At 35.3% G+C, this 25,667-nt stretch overlaps 1 pseudogene; it reads left to right on the forward strand.

Annotated features, from left to right (window-relative positions):
- Window positions 1–24,645: 24,645 nt before the first annotated feature.
- On the forward strand, window positions 24,646–25,253 carry LOC105816629 (annotated as a pseudogene).
- The last annotated feature ends 414 nt before the right edge of the window (window positions 25,254–25,667 follow it).

Consider the following 25,667-nt stretch of genomic DNA (forward strand, 5'->3'; position numbering starts at 1 on the left):
CAGGTTTTCAGCAAATATAACACAATCTTGAAAATTCAATTGAAAACAAGGTATAATGTTAATATAAAAATGCGATTTTTTTATTCCGGTGTTCACCTTAAAGGTGTTTTTCTATCTGAGTTTAAGTCCAGAAAATTTTTTAAAAACGCTTAAGAAGTTAGGTAGATTCCTGCCACTGTCAATGCAAAATTTTTTTCTTGAAAGTAATTTCTTGAAGACATTAGAATAGACTCCATGAAATGTTTTCTAAACAAAGAAGGTATGACGAACTTTTTTCACATATGTAGTTATGTGTAAATAACAACTAATCGAAGGCAATAATTAATAATGATAATGGAAAACCAGTAGTATCTGGTACAACCTCTTCTTTCTTTCCTCCTTTTCTTTTTAAATGCTTCTGAATGTAGAACTATCTGTCAATGAGCTGCCAAGCAGCTGGAGGATTTTCACTCACCAAATCTAGCTGAAGCCAGAGGAACATTAACTACTCTTGTAAAATGGAAATTTACCTTATTTCATTATCTTACTATACACATACAAATTTTTCACCATCCGAAGGGTAAAGATTCTTACATGCACACACACACATACACACACACACGGTTATGGGGAATGTTTTCTCTGATAGACGGTGTCCTTTCTTGATTCAGTTTGCCCCATTAATCCATCTTTTATTACAGTGACTCCGAGATTACCAGATCATGCAAGCAACAAAAGGGAGTGAGAGAAAAGTAAAATATAGAAAGCATTTTGTATTGGACAATGGATTTTGAAGGGAATTAACTTGGACTAGTTCAAGGGCCTAAGTATTCTAGAAATTGTATGCATTCCTTTGGTAGGGGCTGGTGGGGAGGTACTGGGCAACCGCACCAATTGTGTGTGTTTGTAGCTGACTTGTATCTAGAGAGCTGCAGCAGCTGTTGTCACTTTATATTTTAATTTTCAAGGTAGATCCAGACTTTTTGCATTTTGAATATCTTAACCCCTTCAAGCATATCAGCCTCTTGCAAAAATGCAGTGTCCTTGTAAAGCACTTGGAGCATCATATATAGCTTTTACTTGAAAAACCATGATTTAATCTTCTCCTTATCAGATGGAAGATGTTGGTTTTACCGGTTTCTGTCAGAAAACATGAAAATTGAAGTTGATCCAGATAGCTGTGTCTGAACAATGGAATCCTACTGTGGTATTACCGTGAGGTTTTATTTAAAGCAAGCTGAGAAAGAGTTCTGGGCTGCAATACACATTTCAACTGCCAAATGCTAGGAAGAAATTAAGTAACAGTATGCACGATTGATGTAGCAGAGATTAAAATCAATGCTTGAGGAAAATACATATTTTGACTACTTTAGTTTGATACCAGAACATGATTTTTGTAGCGTTTTAAACTTCTGAATAAATGATTTGAAGTGCTCCCTTTTTGTTCCCATACACATTCATCCATCATTTATTTTCCATCCTTGTTATCTTTAGTTTTTATTCTCCCCTCTCTCTCCTTCTCCTATGCAGAACAATTAACCTTTTTTCCTGAGAAAATGTAGCTTGTTGGAATATTTAGCACATTAGGTGTCAGTTAGTCTTAACCAATTCTAAACTCTAAACTGAACCTTGTCCTTTTTCTTTTTAGAAACACAGTTCCCCAAGAAAGTTCAGAAATATTTATCTCTAAAAATTAAATGCTCCTGGTGATTTTTTTTTGAATTTTTTACCCAAAAGTATAAAAGAATGGTAAATACTCTGTACTTTGATCATGTTCTAAGGCAAATGGCCACTGATGGAAGCGGGTGATCCCGTGTGACATGCAGCTCAGCTCCCCAGGTGGCCGCAGGCCGCCCATCAGTTCCCAGGACAGTCACCGCTTTGCCTCTAGGAGTCCAGGTTACAGCCCCCCTTTCTGTTCTTGATGGCTCTGTCACCTCTGACAAATCTCTGCACTCAGTTTTTCTCTTCCGGAAAAAAGAAAATATAAATCTCAAGTTTGGGAATCATGTGACATAACACATGGAGGCAGTTCATGAAGTGTAATTGTCACACAGTAAGAAATTATTATTAGGCCACTTTATTGATGATCAGAATAGGCTTCTGTGACTTGTGAAAAAATTACTAGTCACACTCTTCAAAAAACACAGGACCACTCTTTCAGAAAATGTTTACTTTAATAAAAGATGCATAGTCAATTTTCCATGATTAACTCAACTTTGTGAGTCTTTGCTACCACAAACTAGTCTATTAGCAAAAATAATGTTTGAAAATGAAGTATTTAGTTTATAAAATGTATGATATAAACTACTTAAGAAAACAGTTGATGGCTTAAATTATTTAAATATGTTTATCACAAACCGATAATTAAAGTATCAGCTACACTATCAAAACTGCAGAATTTGCCTGACTGCTTGAGTTGAGACGTTGGTCTTTTGCCCTCAGACTGGGACTTACACCCTCTGGTTCTCAGGCCTTCGGATTCAGAATGGAATTACACACAAGCGTTCCTGGGTCTTCAGCTTGCAGATGGCAGATCGTGGGACCTCTCACCCTCCATAACTGAGCTAATTCCTCATAATAAATTTTTTTATCTATTGTCTCTAAATAGAAACAAGAGGGAGAAAGAGAGAGGGAAGGAGAGGGAGAGAACTCTAATATGGATTAACTTTCACTAATACTAATTCAAAAGACAGAAAATTGACATCTTTCCCGCTAGTACAAAGATCATTACTTTTAGCCCAAATTATAGTATTTCACACAATAAATATTTTACTTCCAGGTTTAAGATTAATGAAGAAGAGTTAAGATAAGACCTCATTGTCTTATTTTCTTCTACCTACTGTATTGTCTCTAGATTCTGTTTTCCTATTGTAAGAAAAGAGTAAATTAAAAATACTTTTTAAAGTCAAAGTCATTTTTCTAATCTTAGTCTATTACATTCATTTCCTGAATGACCATATTTGGTTATTAAGGTTTTCAATGAATTTCAGCATTAACATATCTGTTACAGTCAATTCGACATGTGCTATATATTTTCTTTTAATAATTAAGATCATTGTGTCATTTAGTATAAAATTGATAAAATTCAAATTTCCCTCTTACATTACATTAATATTTTAATTGTAATTGCATTAGTATTTTAGTCACTGTATTTTAAAGCAGTGGAAGGAAAACTACTTGTGTGGTCCTAAAATCAATAGTCCCTTTAGAAAAGTTGGAAGCTTTTTTTTTTTTTAATTTCAGCATATTATGGGGATACAGATGTTTAGGTTACGTGTGTTGCCCTTGGTTCCCCCCCGCCAAGTCCGTGTTTCAAATATGTCCATCCTTCGGGTAGTGCACATTGCACTCCTTGTGTATACAAAGCTTTTTAAAAGCTGCATGTGTGACATGATGGATTAAATAGTTCATTTAAAGTATCATGCCTAAAATGTTAAAAAACCAAAATGAGCAACCATTCCCATTATAGAATTCTAAAATTTAGTTACTCTTATTCTTTATAGAAGCATCTGTAGAATCAAAAATAAGTATTAATGATACGAATACAAGCACTACTAAATACAAAGAGAATTGTTATTTTCATTTTGTTTGAGTGATTTTTTTTATTAATGCCCTCTTCTATTGTTAGAATCTAAGGTCTGAGACTACAAGGTCAATGTTTTTCTTGCTCACTTTGCAACCCTGTGTTACCAAAATGCTTTGTCACATAGTAGAAGCTAGATAAATATTTGCTTAGTAAATAAATCAGGACATAAACCCTTTATTTATGACTGTAAACATCTAGGCACTGTGCTTAATGTAGATTTTCTGTAATCCTCACAGCAACCTTTCAAGGTGGGTGCAGTTGTCCTATTTAGCAGATGAGAAAACTGATGCTCAGAGAGATTATGTTGTTTCCCCCAAAGCCATGTAGGTAGGAAGAATTTTCCCAGCCAGCAGTTTCTAGTTTTGCTCATTTATGAGTTTCCCACTCATAGATGAGAGATGCTCCATTAGAAATCTTGTTACACAAATTTTTTACATTGCTCTCACTTTGTGCTTCTCCCCACTTTTGATATCATCTCATGAACAGTGATGATTTTATCTCCATAATTTACCAATGGCTATAAGTTCATATAGTCTGATAGTCTTTCATTCACTCAATAAATCTGTATTGAGTTTCTACTATAGGCCATGCAATATTCTCAGTATTAAGATATTGTGCAAAATGAGTCAGATTTTGGACTTGTCTTCACAGAACTTATATTCCAAAGGAGTTGATCGTATGTGAGGTATGAAAATACCTTCACATGACTTGAAAGTCATGTTCATCCCACAAGCTCTTTCTTGGCAGTTTCATTAGCTTTTCCAGGGCAAGGTAGGGTTTTCAGCACAATGAATCTAAAAAGTAACTGAGGTAATGAATGTATAGTACATAATATACAGTAGATATACGATAATTAATAGTTGCTTAATTCAGTTCTCATCCAGAAAGGTACTTGAATGTAGGAATATAAAATGGCAATGGAACCCAGATATAGGATGGGTAATAAATAGTTAAGCAATAGCTAAAGGCAAAGGAAATGTGTGTATGGGTGTGTATGAGAGAGAGAGAGACAATGAGACAGAGACAGCAACAGAAAGAGAAGAGAGGTGAGTGACATTTTCTGCCTAGTATAATTTTTCATAAAGTTTATTGTTTTAAAACTATTTTTCTCATCCCTTGGATGCCCCTCCCCACTGCTATTGCATTCACAGAGCCAGCCAAGATGGTGCAGAATGGACAAATAAAGGAAAGAAAGCTGTTCGTGGCATGATCTTAATGCTGCCACTAATTTGATGAAGGAAAACAAATCCCATTAAATTCCAGCATTTTTTTATATTTGATGCTAGCAAAGATGTTTTGTGGATCTATATTTAAACTTAACTCTAGGGTCCTTGTTGTCAACTGTGAGAAATTACAAAGGCACCACTAGCTCTCTGCTATTAGTAAGAAGTTTTCATTCTGAATCAGTTGAACTTGCATGTAAAACAGGGCTTGGAAAGGTTCATGAATGAAAAAGTACCAAGAAAATGAAAAGAACGGTTAAGAGAATGAAGGCAAAGCCCACAACTACTTATCTTTGATGAAGAGATTCAATAAATTATTAGAGGAGAAGGAAACAATAGAAGCTAGTATCAGAATTACATTAACAACAACAAATATGTATGCAATACCTGCTAGGTGCTATTCATTATAGCAGACTTTGCAGAAAGAGCTCAGATCAAAGATTCTCTCTTCATGGAGCTTACAATCTGGTTGTAGTTTGTTGTAAATATGTCTATCTAAGGTAACCTTTTAACAAATCCTACATACATTATTCCATAGAACAGATTCAGTTATACTCAATTAATTGCTTTCATTTTTTTAATAAAATTTTCCTTTAGGAATAAATAAGGAAAGCTAACTTACATAATAGATTGCCATGTAATAAACTCCAGCCCTGAATATGTATTAATATGACTTCTCAGCTCTGTAAGACACTGTCAATTTACTGCTGTCTGGCCTCATACTTGTAGTTCTTGGAAGAAAAAAAATTACATTGTTTCCCTCTCTATTCACAGTTGTAGCTGGGATCACATAGCATTTGCCTAAGCATCAGTGGCTTTGGGAATGACAATCTGCCAAAGAAAGAGGCTGTGAGCGAATGGCCTGTCTATTTTCTCTAAATTTTATCAATTTAAATTGTATGTAACATTTTTACAGTTCCATCATTCTATGACATAAAATAACTATTACTTTACCTAGAATTTTAATAAAGCTTCATTAATATAATCCTTTATCTTGGCTTACTTGTTATCTTGTATTCCCTTGTATTAGTGTAAAGCACACTAATAAGATTTTTATTTGCTATATCCTACTCTTCTATATGAAAAGTTTTTGGGTTTTTGATCCTTTATTTAGTGACATTTTCCATTAAGAAATGGATAATGGAAATATTTCAGCTATTGAAAGTTCTTTATACTCTTCAGAACAAAACAATGAATCAGGTGGATGAGACAAGAGATCTGGAAATATTCACAAATAGGTGATATCAGATAGAAAAAAATAATAAAGATGTAAAGAGCAGTCTCTTGAAAATTCATAAAGTTCTAAGACTTTAAAAGTTCTTTTTGGCCTTCTGCCATTAAATATATCTGAACTTTAAATTTAGTAAAGTTAAAAAACTCTGCTTTTTAGCAGGAACTTAAAGTTGAAAGGATAGCATGAGTGATTTCACAAGCACAAAGACGTTTTTAAAAATGGGCATCTGAATGTATCTTATTCTGTTCTAAACTCAGCAAGCAATATTCAGTCATTCTATTCTATATTTCTAAGTGTTGCAAACCAATTGAATTACAATATCTTAAGGTACATAAGTAAAGAAAAAACCATGTGTCTAATCTGTTATCAATATTATATATCAAATCTTCTCTCTTCCAAATTCAACTAACCATTGATTTAATAAGGCAGTCAATAGTTGGCACTAAAAAACTTCTGAAGTGCTCTTCATATAGAAAAAGGTATCAAAGAAAATATGTGGAGAAACAATGATTCCTTTTGTAGTGAAAAAAAAAACAAGAGAATGGCTCAATAAACTAATTTAAAAAGCACATGGTAATTATGATGAAGATACACAACTACTAGAGTAATACAGTGACTAATCTTCATGTAAGTTCAGATTTATAAGGAGCATTTTTGGATAAAAAGGAAAATTGTTTCATCAAATCAAGGCTGCACAAAATAGTTCAGATGTTTTCTCATCTAAATAAAATGTCATCATAGATGATATTTTCATTTATTTCCCCCCTTCTTCCTATTATTTTTAATGCCTTTTTGGTTTCTAGGCAACCATGCTAATTCTTCTTTATTTAAGAAGTGCCCTGCACAGGAAGAGTATTCTTAAAAAAGACTGGTGGCCTTCCTAAGAAAATTTAAAATTAGAAAAATGCTAATAATAAAATAAGGAAAAAGATCACAATTATAATAATCAGTTTTGAATGCTATGGTGTAAAGAGTTAAAAAATATGTAGCCTATAAACCATAATGAGCTCAACACTAGCACTAGAAAGAGGAAGAAGTTAAAAGATAAATTCGTCTCCAAGAAGAATGCACAAAGAAACTCCATATGTCAAATTCTCGATAGATCTTATGACATTCATGTTTATTAAAGATCTGATAAAAGAATGGGATGGGGAGGGGCTCGTTTGAGAACAACCATGAGCGAAAAAAGCATTTGAGATGGGGAATGGTAGGAGTAGAATGTTTAGCCTGCACAAGAAAAGATCGATAAGGTAAAATGATCTATTTGCAAATTTGTATAGCTTATCATGAAAGAGGGATTAAGTTTACTTTACATTTCTCCTGCAGAGACAAGATAATAATCATTAGGTATAAAGTAGAAATAGGATAATTTTTTTAACAATTAGGATTGGCCGTCAGGGGACTAGATTGCCTCAAAAAGTAATGAAATCTGTGACTATATGTTTAAGCAACAAGACCATCTTTGTGTACAATTTCACTGTGTACCAACATAATTTCTTGGATGTCCAATAGGAACCACAAATTTACTATGCCACAAACAAGCTCTGAATCTTCCCAATCTGCTCTGCTCTTCTTTGCTTACCTTTCTAAGCATAATGGTAACTATTCAGGCTAAATTTGAACAATCATCCATAACTTTTCCCTTTGCTTCTTATGTTTACATCCAGTACAACAGCAAATCCTGTGGCTTAACATGCATAATAAATATGGGCTATCTCCTGACATTTCTCCATTGCTCATCACTTGCTCTAATAACACTCCACACCTACCTACTATCATCTCTTGCTTAGGTTGTTTCAATGGCCTCCGAATGATTTCCTCTCATTTACATGTGACCTCCAAAACCTGTCCTCTACAGAGCAGACAAGGCAATCTTCAAAAAATGAATCCAATCATGTCAGTTTTTTGTTCAAATCCCTCTGATAACATACTACTTCACCTAAAATAAGAATCAAAGTCTTATTATGTCTTAAAACAAAGCCACATGCTGTTGCATGTCTCAGTAACTCTCTGACATCACTTCCTACCACTCTTCCCCTCTTTCATTCTGTTCCAACCATTCAGATGTCGTTGCTGTCCTAATAATTCACCAATCACAGGCTCGGCACAGGGTCTTTGTCTGCATTGTTCCTTCTGCTTAGAATGTCTTCTCTCAATTATCTGCACGGCTTGCTCTCTCATTTCACTGAAAGCTCTGCTCAAATATCAGCTTATCAAAAAGAACTTCCTTGAACCCCCTTTATAACGTAGTATACCCATTGCCCATCACCTTCTATTTCCTTTCTCTCCACAGTACCACCTAACTTGCTACATTTCATTTGTTTTGCATCTGGCTCCATGTCTAGACTATAAATTCCATGATCTCTTTTGTTGACTACTCATTCTATTCCCAGACCTAAAAAGGTGTTGTCCCAGAAAAGATCTCAGAAAATGTTTTTTGGATAAACATTATGGGAAGTATTTCAGCATTAGTAAGAGATTGGAGTGCAAGACTTAATAAGGTTCTTCCTAAATCTGTAATTCTGTTATCACCAAGCTGGCTATCATTTGGAAATTAATGTGGATATTGTCTTATCTTTAATTCTTTTTTTTTTCTTAATGCCTCCAATTAGATTCTCTTCAGACGTAACTGGTAAGTACAAGTTTATTTTGGTGTAAAAACATTTTTTTTTATTATTTCAGCATATTATGGGAGTATAGATGTTTAGGTTACATATGTTGCCCTTCCCCGCCCCCCGCCCGGCCCCAAGTCAGAGCTTCAAGCATGTCCATCCCCCAGATGTTTTTACTCTTCCTATTCCAACACTCCCAAATTTCTCATGAAGTTCATGAATTTTATGGAAAATGTTTACATACTAGGTTGTTGTGTTATAAAATGTTAGGTTCTTTTTGCTTCCCCTGGCATTACCATTTTAACCATCTGGCTCTTTTCCTGAGGAGTCTTTCAGGCACAATTATAAGAAAGTTATGACTCCTTAGCAAGCAACTTTACTAGCAGGATTGCTATTCAAGACTGTTTGTCACAGCCTTAAGTTTTAATTTAACAGAAATACAAATGCTATGATTATTCTTCGAAGTTCTTACCATAAGGGTTATATGAGACTAGGTTATATTTGCGAGGTTAACAACTCCCAGGTATATGTAAACCCAAGAAACCTGAGATAGATCTCTAGAAACCAGTGAAACACATGTGTCATATAAATCAGCAAAGTTGCTTTCTAGATAACTAGAAGTGTTACATTGTTCGCATTGTACTTTTAGAGACCAACATGATCTAAAGATACCAAAATGATCAGGAATAAACAAGCCAAGCATTGCTAAGGGATACCATTGATTTATTTATCCATTTTTATTTATTCATATTCATTATAAATGACACTTATGGATCACACAAATTCCTGATGATACAGTGATTTTTAAAAAGCTTACAATCTCACTGGGAGACATGCAAATGGATCCAATGCATTGTTTTATGCCATGGTAGTGGTGCCTACAGATTTTGTGGGATGATTAAGGTCATTTTTCTCTACTGACTTATAAATAATGTTGCTCTTTCAGCTCTGTTAGAAACATGAAACTATACTTGTTAATAAGCAGGAAGCAAAAAAATTAACTATTACATGGAAAAATGGTAACCATAATAAATATAATTCTAAGTTTGAGTCTGGAAATGATGTGCTAGTTCCCTATCACAGCGGAAACATATTTTGATCAGTAACCAAAGATTTCACACTAAAGTATTGACAACTTGGTTATTTACTCTTTTGTTTCCCTGGTGTTAGTAAAGTTCCAAGAGTGAGATAATCTTAAACGATGCAATATGGAACAGTAGAATGAGAAATGAACATCACATCAAGAGACTTGAGCACCAATTTTAGCTTCACCACTAATTCACCAACCAACAGCTTGTTTACTATCAAACAATAACCTTCCCTGGGACATCCTATCTTCATTTGATTAATAAAAGCATTGGACAAAATATTCTCCAATTGAACTCGGGGCTCACATTTTGTAATAAAATATGTTTCAAGGGAAGCTAGTGCAAGTGACTCAAAAGCACCTCCATTAATTTTGCTCAGACCTTCCAAAGAAAAGCAAAAATTCTAACCCCAATCTTTTGAAAATTCTGGTCAGTGCTGTCCAAAGAACTTTTCTATGATGATGGAAATGTTCTATATCTGTACTGTTTAATATAGTACGCCTTAGATGCATTTGGCTATTTTCACTTGAAATGAGGTTAGTGCAACAGAGGAAATAATTTTTAAATATTATTTCATTTTAATTAATTTAAATATAAATAGTTACATGAGGCTAGTGTCTAACAGGGCAGCACAGCTAAATACACTGTATAATTAGTATAAAATGGATCTGATAACAAAGCAAGTTTCAAAAGAAGGGACAATGTTCATTGGATCTACTTTCAAATATTCTGTTCTGTATTTACACTTTAATGAAGCTCTCATTTGCAGAAAAGAACTACTAATGAAAATCAGAATACTAGTAAAAGAAAAGCATTGAAAGCACATCGTATATAATGGAAATTATTACCCACCAGTGGTACGATTTTGTCGTGTGCTTTCAATGACATTTATATAAATTGAAAAGGATCATTTCTTTCATTAACCTTTTAAGTGAGGTTTTCCACTCATGTTTCTTGAACATGCAGAAATGTCATTATAGCTTAAAGTAGGAAGGTACTTTAAAGGGCATGGGATTAGTGTATAAATAGTATACTTTTCCATTTCTTTATTGGTAATTATATATCTTGTTTTTCAGTTTTGATCTACATAAATGTGTATTAAATAAAATAAATTTTGAATAAATAAGTTAAAAATGACTCCATATTTCAAAAATATGAAAATATTTTTATGCAGATTTTTCAAAGCTTTAAAAGAAATAGAAATAGTTTTCCAGAGAGACAATTATATACTTAATAAATCAATAATAAAATATAAATAAAAATACCTACTATTACTGCATTTGTGATTAAACTGGCTATTGCCATTGTCTTTTTTGCAAAATTATTGTATATGCTTTAATGCTGAGATATATCCTTAGGCTTTAATTCAACAGAGGAGAATAATAACCCTGTAAATGAACATGCAAATTTATAGAATTACCTATAATGGCCATAAGTTTAGAATAATTAACAAATCTAATTGATGAGCTACACTTTTGTTGTTGTTGTTGTTGAGACAAGGTGTCACTCTGATACCAAGGCTGGAGTGCAGTGGTGCAACCATAGCTCCCTATATAGCTCCCTACTCCTGGGCTCAACTGATCCTCCCACCTCAGCCTCCCAAGTAACATCACAACACCCAGCTAATTTTTAAAATTTTTTGTAGAGACAGGATCTTGCTATGTTGCTCAGGCCGGTCTCCAACTCAAGGACTCAAGTGATCCTCTCACCTTGGCGTCTCAAGTACTAGGTTACAGTCATGAGCCACCATACCTGGCCCTGATTAACTATACTCATATGGCCAATAAAACATCATGATTCAAAATATATAAAAATGAAAGATTCTTATGATATCATGATCATATATTTTTCATTCATTAATAAGAATATCTATCTTACGCCTGATATTCTGAAAATGTAGGGAAAAAAGTCACAGTCTCTGCCTTCAAAAAGTTTACAGCTTAGGGAGCAGACAAAAAGGAATTATTCAATAACAATCTATTGTGATATCTGCTATGGTGTAGGTTATACACAGAGGGACCCAAATGGCTGCTGTGACAATCAGGAAATCTGAGGGGACTCAAACAAAGCTGGCTCCCCCATGGGCTATTTGCTGAATTCTGGCACTATGAAGGAGTCAGGCAACTAGGCCAACCATTTCTAAAAAGCAGACTGAGAACTCCTACAGTGATCTTTAAATGATTAGGGAAAATATCATTGCATGGCAACTCAGGGCATTTACCAGATTTTGAAGGTAAGGATGTCAGAGGTCTCATAGAGTTGGGTCTTTCACATTCTTTCATGAAGGAGATACAGAGATGGGAAGGGATTCCCCATCAGATATTCAGGAGGGACACACCTGAGGACCAGGGATTAAGCAGAGGAGAGTGAGTGTTATTGATATTATGTAACTCTGACCCATCTCAATTTCCTATTTGATTGAGAGGTTAAGTGACATGATCAACCTGTAGCTATGCATATTAAGTATAAGATTTTTAAAAATCATAATTGAAAGTATATAAATGCCCTACATACAAAGAAGTTTTTTAAAAAGGAAGACAAGAAAAATGAAAGCAAGAAATTTTAAAATATGAAAAAAGAAAGAAAATAAGCCAGCATGGGGAAAAGTTAATATGGATGCAAAAGTAATAAGAATATTAACAGAAGAAAATACTCCATCCTTTTGTTTAGAGGGATATATAATAAATAAAAAGTGGATTACCCTCCCAAAAAGTAACAGGATCTCAATGATGAAGTGAAAATAACAAGAGAATGACACAAGAATAGAGAAAATTAGAGAAATAATGATCACTGGAAAATGAAAAAATTATTTATGAACAAATAATAGAATGAATACAAGTGAAAATCAAATAACTGATTAGAAAGAAAATTTGTAAGAATCAAGGTGAATGAAGAAAAAAACTCAAAGAAACTAGAAACAAAAATATAATAAATATGAAATCCATTCATTTTAATTTTATTTTCATTTTAATATACTGATGAATTATATTAGTTAATATTTGTTTAATATTTTATAACATTTTTAAGTGAGACTGGACTATTACTCTCTTTATTAGATTTCAATATCAGTATTATTTCCCTTTTTAAAATTTAAAACTGCACTATGCATGGTATTGGTAAATTTCTGCTTCTTGTATTATGAATGAATTTATATTTGTAAATGCATCTCTACCTAGCTAAATTTTTTACAGCTCCAGGATCAGAGGAGGATCAATGTATGACATTCTCAGCTTGTTTCTTCTGTTACTGACATGTTTAAGATTTCTAACTCTTTAAATACTGGTTTTATTTACGCATCTTCCTGAAAATAATCGGTTTTATTCTTATTCTCAGATTTATTTTCATATAATTTGGCAAAATAATGTCATAAATCTATACAGATAACTTTATTATTTTTTCTTTTTCATTTCATAACTAAATTGGATCTATTATCTCAGAAATTGAAGATATTGATCTTCTTGGTTTGTTCTATTTTTTATGTAGATATTCTGTACTATATTTCATATACTAGGAAAAACAGTTTTACAAATGAGGCACTATTGATACGATTGATTAAATACCTTTGTTGGACAAACTATCTCGGAAGATCATTGAAAACCATTTTGTAAGAAATTTTTTTCTGGGTTCTAAACAACAGATTTATAAAGAAGGATTAAATACACAATTTTCTCATATTTTTGACAGTTCTTGAACAAAAAATAAAGAAATATTTCAGAATTCCACAACTTTAATCATTTTCATTTACCAACTTTTATTTTCTGAAATTTTCTGTTTGAAATTCTCTGTTTTGTTTGCCACACTGATCAAGAAATTTAAGTTCTTTTCTGAGTTCCAGTTGACCAGAAGGAGGAGATGGATGTATTGGTGAATAGCACTAGTGACAAGAAGAACAAGCATTATCTGATACGGTTCAATGATTAGGCATTTGCTCTGAGCTTTCTAACTATAATGGCAACTATTTTCAGAGTTGAGGCGTGTCTTAAAATTGTTATAGATTTCCTTCATTTTACAGATTAGTAAACGGGCGTATAGGGTCATTTTGTGGCTAGCTCGAAACCACATAGACATGCCTGGGGCTAAATCACAGTTCCGATATTCAGGCTGGTATACGACACCATGCAGGAGATCTAGAAAGTTGGAAAGAGTGCTCGAGGACCCTCAATATTGCAGGACCTCCACAAAAGAAGGAAGCCTCATGCTCAAATCTGTTTATTTGGCAACAAATAGAGGAGGTATTTCTCAAGATGTTTGCTGAAAATATCTAATCTTAATATAAGAAAATAATTTGTTCATGGGAAATCTGCAGAGGGGAAAAGCAAATGTAAAATAATTGATGTAGAGTATGAAGGGAAATGTTTCTGCGAGAACTACCTTTCCAAAGTAGCACTCTTGGATAAACAGTCTTGAGCAAGAGCCATTTCTGGGAAGCAAATCAAACTTTGCTGTGAGGCATTTTAGTGTTGTATATTGTTCACAATTCCCAAAGCTGTCACCTGACAAGTAAATTTATATTATGCTACGTATCAGAGAATAATTTAGTGCTCTATTGCTCTTGAGCAATGAGTTATTCATGCCCAAACTATAAATTAATAGTGAGGATTTGGGTAGTCATCAGGATTTCTACCCGTTTTTCCTAAATCTTCTATCACTCGCTTTATAACCTTCAACCAATCCGTTTATTTCTGTAGGTGTCAATATCCACATTTGTTAAAGTGGTAGAACCCTATCAGCTCTAAGGTTTTTTCCTAATTCTAAAATTCTGAGGCTATGACTCTTGCTGTACTTCATACCAATCATAAACCAAATAAATATCAACCCATTAAAAAAGAAAACCTCGGCCGGGCGCGGTGGCGCACGCCTGTAATCCTAGCTCTCTGGGAGGCCGAGGCGGGCGGATTGTTTGAGCTCAGGAGTTCGAGACCAGCCTGAGCAAGAGCGAGACCTCGCCTCTACTAAAAAAAAATTAGAAAGAAATTAATCGGACAACTAAAAATATATATAGAAAAAAAAAATTAGCCGGGCATGGTGGTGCATGCCTGTAGTCCCAGCTACTCGGGAGGCTGAGGCAGAAGGATCACCTGAGCCCAGGAGTTTGAGGTTGCTGTGAGCTAGGCTGACGCCACGGCACTCTAGCCCGGGCAAAAGAGTGAGACTCTGTCTCAAAAAAAAAAAAAAGAAAGAAAGAAAAAAAAAAAACCTCATTGATCTGTTATCCATGATATCCATGATGAAAGGCACCAAGTCCATCTTGTTTATTATCATCGTATCCCTTGTGCTCAGATGAGTGCTTGATACCTAATAGGCACTTACTCAATATTTGTTAAATTAATTAATTAATAAATGAAATAACACAGTAACTCTCATACCTCAATTGAAAAAACGGGAGTAGAGACGAGTTCTTCTGATTGTACATCACTTCATTTAATAGCTGGACAGACAAGAATTGAGCAATTATGATGAACATGTACTTAGTGAAGATTTAACAAACATTAATATTATTAGAACATAATCCAATGCTGGTAATACATGTATTCCAGAGTGTTGAGATTTTTAATTAATCTGAGTGACATATATTTGGAAGGATCTGTGTGCTGTGACAATGAACAGACCACTTCTTTTATATTAAAAATGTCAGAGCTAGAGATTATCTAACTGAGCAGCCCTTGTTTGACCAGAGAGGAAAATGAAGCAATAAGATTTTTAGATGTAAAGTCCCTTAATGACAGGTGCTTAGTTAGTATACAGGGTAAATTTCCATGATGCTAAACTCATTGACAAAGGATCACACTTGTATCCTCAGTCAGAATTAATGTGATCATGTTATTGCTGACACATCCTTGTGTCCCATAATGATTTATTTCCAACCTCTCCATAAATTTAGTAACTCTATTGGCCATCAACCAGCTCTCACATGCTCAAATGTAACCTCCATTCCAACACAGTAGATTCTGCTAGTATTATTGACTTACAGTACAGCAAACCCATGTGTAAAATGCTGCCAGATATATGATTCAATCATCCCTATGGCTATTTTAGCAACCAACAATAGTTTATGTTTCAATTCCATATCTACTAAGTAAAGGGGGAAATGCTGTATTGCTAGAGTTGTTTATAGAGAATATTTTTCTTTCCTAAATGGAGGTACAGAGTCTGGAGTTAATTCTTGGTCTCAGACCAATACTCTACTTAAAATTGTTATTTTAAACAATTTCATTGTCCATTTTAAAACAACCTACTAACTAGAAAGGCATATATGAAATGCAACAGGATCACTGACCCTTGTGGCACATCCAAAGAACGCCATGACTTTGTGAAACACAAGTTGAAATGCTTGGTCCTAGGCTTGTCAATAGATAGGAAATGTATCAGTCAATTAATGTATACAGAGAAAGATTCATTTATTAGTTCATTCATTATACAAGTATTTATTGAATTTTCGCTATGAGCAACACAGTATGTTAGAAAATGTGAGTTTGAAAAGACACAAATTTAAGATGTCTGTCCTCATGTAGTTTATACTTGAGCTCATTTGTTTTTCTGTTGTTAGTTTATTTTGTTAGTTTTCATTGGAGGACCAGACATCTTTAATTTACTCAATGCTAATTTTAAAAGAAGCTCAAAATTCTGAGCTCATATGACTTTTTGTCTTGATTCTCTATTGTGTTTTGTAAATCCATCATTACTAGTCATTATGATCAATCAGTTCACACTAGGTAATTATCAGAGTTAATTTAAACATTCTGAAACTGTATGCACTGTTTTGTTGTGTATGTTCACTTACATTTTCTGGGGAAAGAAACTTAACTCTCCAAATAGTTAATATCCTTGCTGTAGATCTACAAACATTTTAATGTATTAATAATCGGTCTAAGGTCAGCTAAATGTAATTTACTGAGTGCCTATAAGTAGAATGAACTAAGCTCTGAAGTATTCTTTTCACGAAAATCACCATGGAATACTAGCTCATTTCATGTGAGATAAAAATAAAGATTCTTACTTAAGTCTCTATTCTCAGATTACAATTTATAGTATTGAACAATTATACCTAATGTGTGTAAAACAGACTTTTTTTTAAAAAAAGTATAATGTACTTTTAAAACACCTTCATCAATATGCAGTTCACATAATATTAATATTTTAATTGATTAATGTTGTAGCATGCATCAATAATTCATTCCTCTTTATCGTTGAGTAGTATTACATTGTATGGCTATACCAATTTTGTTTATCCCTTCATTTATTTATTGATGGATATTTCAGTTGTTTCCACTCTTTGGCTATCATGAGTTATAATACTGTTGTGAATACTAATGTAAAAATTTTGTAGAGAAAATATATATCTTGATTCTCTTGGGAATGGTAAACCTAAGAGTGGAATTACTGGGCCATATGGTGACTCTAGGTTTAACATTTTGAAGAATTGCCAAACTGCTTTCCAAAGTGGCTGCACCAATTTATATTCTCACCAGCAGAGTAGGAAGGTTTCAATTTCTCTACCTCCTCACCAACAGTTGTTGTTGTCTGCCTTTTTAATTATAACCATCCTAATGGCATAAAGTAGTATCTCATTGTGGTTTTGATTTGCAGTAGTTTAATGTTCTCTTGCTTTTCATATTTCCTGAATATGACTCTGTATAAACATAAAGGGCTATATTCCAATTTATTCAGTAGGAATAAATTGAACCCTGGCTTCCAATTCAGTCAAGTCAATGCTGAACTTTAAACAGAATAAAAATCATGAAAATTTAGGTATTTACACTATGCACTTCCATTCTACTGCAAATAGAGCTATTGCAAGTAAGCTACTGAAAAGATTTCACTACTGCAAACTGATTTTAACAATAGTTCATTCCCAGGAGATAATTTATTTTGCCATTCTCTTCTTTATTGAACATTTCAAATTCTGTCCTTATGCAAAGATATTAATGTGTTATTTAAAAAATGGTAGATTTATGTTCTCTTCTGGTTTACCTTGTGCTTTTGCTTGCATAGGAAATTATTTCTTTGTGGTATTTTCATCAGAGTATTGCTTCAGATGGCTTTACAATTTTCAAAAATCATGAAGGTTCAAACATAGCTTAACTTTGGAGGCTGCTGAACGTGTTTACTGCCCTAGATCCCAAACACCTGTAACTTGACGGAAGCTGCTGTGCAAGGCACAACCTATTGAGTCATTTTCAAAATACCGAATACAGGGAGTAGGTGTTCAGTTGCCAGTAATGGAATAACAAAAGTTACAAACTGGGTTCATTAGTAATATAAGATGCATAAACTATATTTCCAGACCTGTAATTCAATTTGTTTTTGTATTTGATTTTCAAAATCTTTATTGGAATGCCCTACCCTCACACTCATTTTTTTTTTTTTACTTTTTTTTTAAATTTCAAAGTATTACTGGGGTATAAATGTTTTTGGTTATGTGGATCACTTTTGTAATGCTCAGGTAAGGGTTAAAATGCACCTTTCACCCAGACAGTGTTCATTGTACCCGTTAGGTAGGTTTTCCCCCATCCGCTCTTCCCCTCGCCCCTGCTTGATTTCCTCTGAGACTTACTTCACTCTATGCACATGTGTGCTCATCAGTTAGTTCCAATTTAACAGTAAGTACAAGGGGTGTTTGTTTTCTATTCTTTAGATCAGCAGTCACCAACCTTTTTGTCACTGGGGACCATTTTTATGGAAGACAATTTTTCCATAGACCCGGGGGCGGGGGAAGGTTTCAGGATGATTCAGTGCATTACATTTATTGTGCACTTTATTTCTATGATTATTACCTTGTAATATATAGTGAAATAATTATACAACTCACCATAGGTTGGGGACCCCTGCTTTTGACACTTAGGATAATGGTCTCCAGTAATCATTTTGTCAAAAAGACACCTGCCCTACCCCTTAAAGATGAACTTCACCTGACCACAATAGACATCTCACTTCATATCTGTTAATCTCAACCCATTTCTGATGCATAAAACCACGGCAGGTTACTCATCCTCTCTTTTTCTCTAAGATAATTAAGATTCCATAAATATTCATCTTATGAGAAGATGCAGTGTGCTCACTTCATAAATCATGACCTTTGAATACCAGGACCAATGTTCAAAGGAATTTGTAAAAGTAATATGTTTGACATCACTTAAGCACTAAAAATTAGTAAGAAAGAAAATAAAAGAAAAAGATAAAAATTTTAAAATATTATTTTAATACTATGGTGTGTTATTTTACATCATATTTGACAATCTTCTCAAGAAAGCATAAAGTTCATGAAATTTATGCAAGCCCATGAAACATTATCCATAATAGCTAACATATATTGATCATTTCTCTACAATAAGCACGCCGTGGATATGTTAGATGTATAAATTATTTTAATCATTAAAACAATCTTATGAGATAGTAGTATTAGGGTTTGTGTACTTTGCAGGCAAAGAATTTTGACTAAAGAATTATATGACTTGCTCATGAAATAAGGAAGGGGCAGAGCCAGGACCCAAGCCCAAGCAATCCAGAGCCCATTCTTCTAAAGTCCCCACCATGGCACTTCTACATAAAACTAAAATATTGATTCTACATGTTCCCTTCAAAAGAAGCAATTGAATATAAATACTTACCTTCTCTTTCTTCCAAAATCCCAATGAAAACACAGTGAAGATGAACAAAAAGGAAAAAAAATCTGTAATAATACCAAAAAAAAGATCTTAATAAGCAGATATATTTTTATGAATATCTGGAAAAAGAAATATATGAAAGTACATTGACTATCTGCCAAGGAAAGACCACAGTGCAGAAAACACTGAAGAGTCTGGAGTTAAGATGGCAGCTGTGTTTTTCAGGAGCAGACAGGCACAGTGCTCGGTGTCTGGAGATTTGAGTCAGAGAAAAAGCACAGGGAGAAACGTAAACAGGAAGGCGTTCTGAAGAGCAGCTGTGGGCGCACCAGCCTCTTTTGTCTCCTTGCACTTACAGAGGGTCGTCAGGGTCACGGTTCCCTGTGTAGAAGTGGGATGACATTGACAAGAATGATATGATATCATTTGGCTGGGGACATCTTGTCTCCTAGGTTGGAGACCACCATTCTAGGATGAAGATGTCTTTACTCTGGTATTGAAAGTGAGTGTGGTTTGCTTAAGAACTCAGTCTGCTTTCCCTAAAGTGAAGATAACAAGTGCACACTTGCTTCCCTTGCATACGGAGCTTGTGGTCTGCAGAGCCCAGGTGGGTGGTGGGGGAGATGTAAAAATCTACTGAGGAAACCCCAAGCAGCCACTGAGGTCATTCAGCATAGTTCTTTACCATCATTATGATTGAATAAGCAAGATCACCAGACAGCTGAGAAAGCACAAAAGAGAACGTCCAAGATAAGTCAACTCACAGACTGAGTCTAGAAGAAAAGAGATTATACAAGACACAGGAGAGGACTTTAGAATATAAAATCAATCAACAAAGACATGCAGAATATCAGAGATAAGTAAAGAGTGGAAGATCAATCCAAAATTTAGCATTCATCAAACAGGAGCTCTACACAAAGAATCCTAAAAAAGCAGAGACGCAATAATGAAAGAAATGGCAGTTTATATTTTCACAATGGTGAAGAAAGATATGTCTTCATTGTCTGGAAGAATGACAAAAGACACAGAACTAAATGTCTCCTGGTGATATATCAGGACCTCAAAGATAAAAACACTAAAAAGCTTCCTGAGAGGAAACACAAAACACAAGTTGCCTAAAAAGAAATGAAGATCAGATGGTATCAGATACCCTGTTAGCAATCCTACAGGATGCAAGAAAATGAAATAAGGCCTTCAACATTTAGAAGGAAAATTACTTTGAATCTAAAATTTATATCCAGATATATAATCAATTATCATTCGAATGCAAGGAAGAAGTAGAAATATTTTTTGCAACATGCAAGAACTAAGAAACTGTAATACCGTGTACCCTTCTTTGAAAAAATACTTGAAGATATACTTCAGAAAAAATGAAAAGCCATTCAGAATAAAAAGCTACTTGGACTTTCAATATGTAATTTATAAAAAAAAAAGTTTGGGAAACAGTTGGTAAAAAGAAGTTGATCAGGAAGCTTTAACATTAATATTTGCAACTCTTAACAATTATAAAGTATTTTATGGTATATCGAATAATTACTTGCCTCTTTTTATTTCTGGGGGTTAGCAAGAAGAGTCTACAAGAAATTCTGCAACTGAAGAATATGTATCATGATCATTGAATCAAAAATTTATATTTTAAGCAGGTTTGGTTTATAGAGGTAAAAGGGGAAGCATCTAGTGGGTAAAAGAGGGTGCTACTTTTCTTGCTGCAAATCTTATGTGTAGGACTAAATTCTCCTCCACTAGCTTGAACTGGCATGCATACAGTACACTGCTCTGCCAATAGCAGAAGATTGACCTTGAAGAGTCCCTGAGACTCTCCAGGCTCCATTTCTGTTTTGAATGACAACATAGTCTTCTTTATTGACCCTGAGTCATTTGACAGACCAGGCTGATTCCACTTGGTCCCACATAAAGAGTCAAGTAGCTCCTTGGCAGGTTTGCCTAATTATGGGATGAGAGTATCATGTAGTGCACCAGAAACTCAGAAACTTTGATTGTAACAGCAGTCACAAATCAAAAGCCTTTTAAATGTTACAACATACATTGGATACACAAAAACAATACAGTGGCATTTTTTAACTTAGTACTTATTCTTAGCCATAGTATAAGCTCTCAATAGAACCTTAAGAGTACAAATAAAATATGAACAAGTTAAGCCAATGAATACAGAATGATGTTTGATAAATATACTCCAAGTTAATTTCAAAACTTCTTCATGTTTATTTAACAAAATGTTGTTTTATCAAGGAACACGCAGTTATGTTGACAGCTTATTGATACGACTTCAATAGATGCCAAGGAACCACAGATACACCAAAGAGGAATAGAAAACAGGAGTCCTTTTATTTACATTCTGGAAGAATCAAAAGTGCAAACTCACGGGCACTCAAAACATATGCTAAATCCCTGATTGATGCTCTGAAATTATGGAATCAGATGCATTTAGACACATAACTTTTTGAGTTCAATGAATTTTGAATTTTTTTCCAACTATGACTCATATAATATAATGCTGGTGACTCAGTCTCTTACTGTTCACTAACCTCAAATCACACCTGTGCATCTATTACTGAATTTAGAAGTGTTAGACCATTATGTACCCAAGAATGTAAAGGTTTCTGGCAGAGTACACTTCCCTTCCTGAAGGTCACAGCAGGCACGGATGCAGTAAAGGATCACCAGCAGTGTCCCTCTAACATCAAACTCCTGTATGCATCTCAGCTTGCTTTCAAATGAATGAACTTGCCTCATGATTTTAAATGAACCTGTGTTGTTACTGTGGAATTCTAAAATCAATCTTACAGATGAATCTTGCAGTTATCTTTGTACATGAAAGCCAACGATTTCCCGGAATGGAAATCCCAGTAAAAACCTAATGGGGACAATTGACCTTGAAAGTCTCCTTCGTTTTGGCTCCTTGTCAAATTAATATGGATCCGTCTACTTTTATCAAGTATTGCCTCTGTCCTAGTGGGCTTTAGTGATGCTATTAGCATAACATCATTACATGAGGGAAATGGAGAATATTAGAAAAACTAATCAGGCTCCAAAAAATAAAATTTGAAAGAATGAATTTGAATATCCTGTTACGCTGTCTTTTAAAGGAGTCAAGATTCACACCTGTCTTCTAATACATTGAAGGAAATGTAAGCAGTCACTGAGAGCCCAGCATGTGTTTAACAATATGTTCCTTGGCAATTCCTTTATTGTATGGAGATTATTTAAAGAGATAGCAAAGAAAACCAGGAGGGGGAAGAGTAAGATGGCAGATTAGGAATCTCCAACCATTTTCCCTCCACAAAATCACCAAATTCGACAACCATCCATGCAAGTAAGCAACTTCAGATGAACCAAAAATCAAGTGAACAATCCAACTACCTGGTTTTAACATTATATCAAGGAAAGAGGCACTGACGAGGACAGAAAAGACAGTCTTGCTCTGCCTACACCAACCCTCCCCCATCCCCACAGTGCTATGCCAGCACACCCAGTGGAGAATCTGTGTGCCTGGGGGACAGAGAGTGAAGCAATTGTGGGACTTCGAATTGAAACCGAGGGCCAGCCTGGCACAGGAGAACACAGCATAGGACAGAATTCTGCTGGTGCCCATAGAGGGAGCATGTAGACCAACCTGGCCAGAGGGAAATCCTTCACCCCAAAACCTGAGTCCCGACTGGCCCACTACCCACTGACAAAAAGCAACCTGGGGGTAGACTAAATTCACAAGTCAGTCAGGTCACAAACACTGCAGTCCTTGGGCAATTCCTGTGCCTGTGCTGGCAAAAAGCCGGTGGACTTGGGGTGTACGTGAGCCAGTGAGACACTGGCAGTGATGGCCAAGCCCATACCTGGGGAAAGGAAAAAGAAGATTTCAGAGGACTTTGTTTTGCAACTTGGGTACCAGCTTAGGTACAGTAAAATAAAGCACCAAGTAGACTCCCGAAGCCCTTGAGTTCAGTTCTTAGCTCCTAGATGGCATTTCTAGACCTACCCTGGGCCAAAAGGAAACAAGCTGCCCTGAAGGGAAGGGCCCTGTAAGAGTGGAAACTCACTAGGTGCTCACATTGTGGGTGGAGAAAGATTTCTCATGCAGAGATTAGGATATATAAAGTGAAAAGTTTATTTACTTTCCCAAGAAAGAAACAGATAGAGAGAGAGAGAGAGAAGAAGGGAGTGGCCACAGCACACAGAGGAAAAAAGGAAATGTTGGGCAGCGAGGCCCAAGTCTTAGAGATAATGAGTTAGGCCACAGGTGTTTTAATTAAACAAAACAAAGGTGGTAGTTGTGTTGTGAGTTTTCTCTTTAAAGGGGTCAGGGGAGAAATTATGTGCTGTGACTTCATTTCCCTTACTTTCTGTTAGATAGTTTATTTTCCTCTGTTAGATAGGTTATTAGTAAGGCCACCTTTCATATCCAGTCCTGGCAGGATTCACCACCTGGTGACTTAAGAGTCCTTGGGCTTTGAATAAACATCGGAGTTAGCCAGGCAACAGTCACCACAGGCTTTGAGTGATACTGGGCTGGATTCAGGTGTGACCTAGTGCTGGTGGCCATGAGGAAGTGCACATATCACTCCTCCCTCAACTCCAGCAGCCCAGCACAGAGAGTGAGGAAAGAGTGTGAGACTTTTCCTGGTAATCAAGGGAATTCTCCAATATCTCATCCAAGTCCACCAAGGTGGTACCCCTAGGAGTCTGCAAAAGTCACAGCATTACTAGGCTTGGGGCACTTTCAGTGCTAATACAGCTGCAGTGACCAAAGACTTAGATCACAACCCTCAATTGCCTTTGAATATATGGAAAGCCTTCTCAAGAAGGAGGGCTTCAAACAAGACTGTGAAGATTAAAATAAATACCTAACTCTTCAATAACCGGACTTGACAAACATCCACAAGCATCAAGAACATCCAAGAAAACATGACTTTAAGAAACAAAATAAATAAGGGACCAGTGACCAATCCTGGAGTGGTGGAGATGTGTGACCTTTCAGACAAAGAATTCAAATAACTGTCCTGAGGAAGCTTAATGAACTTTAAGACAACACAGAGAAGGAATTCAGAAACCTGTCAGAGAAATTTAACAAAGAGATTGAAATAATTTTTTAAAAAATCAAGCAGAAATTCTGGCACTGAATAATTCAACTGACAAACGAAGAAATGCATCAGAGTCTCTCAACAGCAGGATTGACCAGCAGAAGAAAGAGTTAGTGAGCATGAAGACAGGCTATATGAAAATACACAATCACAAGATAAAAAAGAAAAAAGAATGAAGCACACATATAAGATCTAGAAAATAGGAACAATACAGTCAAGATGGCTAAAGGTGACCCCAAGAAACCAAAGGGCAAGATGTCTGCTTATGCCTTCTTTGTGTAGATGTGCAGAGAAGAACATAAGAAGAAAAACCCAGAGGTCCCTGTCAATTTTGCAGAATTTTCCAAGAAGTGCTCTGAGAGGTGGAAGACGATGTCTGGGAAAGAGAAGTCTAAATTTGATGAAATGGCAAAGGCAGATAAGTCCGCTATGATCGGGAAATGAAGGATTATGGACCAGCTAAGGGAGGAAAGAAGAAGAAGGACCCTAATGCCCCCAAAAGGCCACCGTCTGGATTCTTCCTATTCTGTTCAGAATTCCGCCCCTAGATCAAATCTACAAACCCTGGCATCTCTATCGGAGATGTGGCAAAAAAGCTGGGTGAGATGTGGAATAACTTAAGTGACAGTGAAAAGCAGCCTTATATCACTAAGGCTGCAAAGCTGAAGGAGAAGTATGAGAAGGATGTTGCTGACTATAAGTCTAAAGGAAAGTTTGATGGCACAAAGGGTCCCACTAAAGTTGCCCGGAAAAAGGTGGAAGAGGAAGATGAAGAAGATGAGGAAGAAGAGGAGGAGGAGGCGGAGGAGGAGGAGGAGGATGAATAAAAAACTGTTTATCTGTCTCCTTGTGAATACCTTAGAGTAGGGGAGCACCGTAACTGACACATCTCTTATTTGAGAAATGTCTATTGCCCTCATTAGGTTTAATTACAAAATTTGATCATGATCATATTGTAGTCTCAAAGTGCTCTAGAAATCGTCAGTGGTTTACATGAGTGGCCATGGGTGTCTGGAGCACCCTGAAACTGTATCAAAGTTGTACATATTTCCAAACATTTTTAAAATGAAAAGGCACTCTCGTGTTCTCCTCACTCTGTGCACTTTGCTGTTGGTGTGACAAGGCATTTAAAGATGTTTCTGGCATTTTTTTTTTAATTTGTAAGGTGGTGTTAACTATATGGTTATTGGCTAGAAATCCTGAGTTATCAACTGTACATATCTATAGTTTGTAAAAAGAAC

Source organism: Propithecus coquereli, unplaced genomic scaffold, assembly GCF_000956105.1.
Source record: "Propithecus coquereli isolate 6110/MARCELLA unplaced genomic scaffold, Pcoq_1.0 Scaffold38, whole genome shotgun sequence".
NCBI classification, from domain to species: Eukaryota; Metazoa; Chordata; class Mammalia; order Primates; family Indriidae; genus Propithecus; species Propithecus coquereli.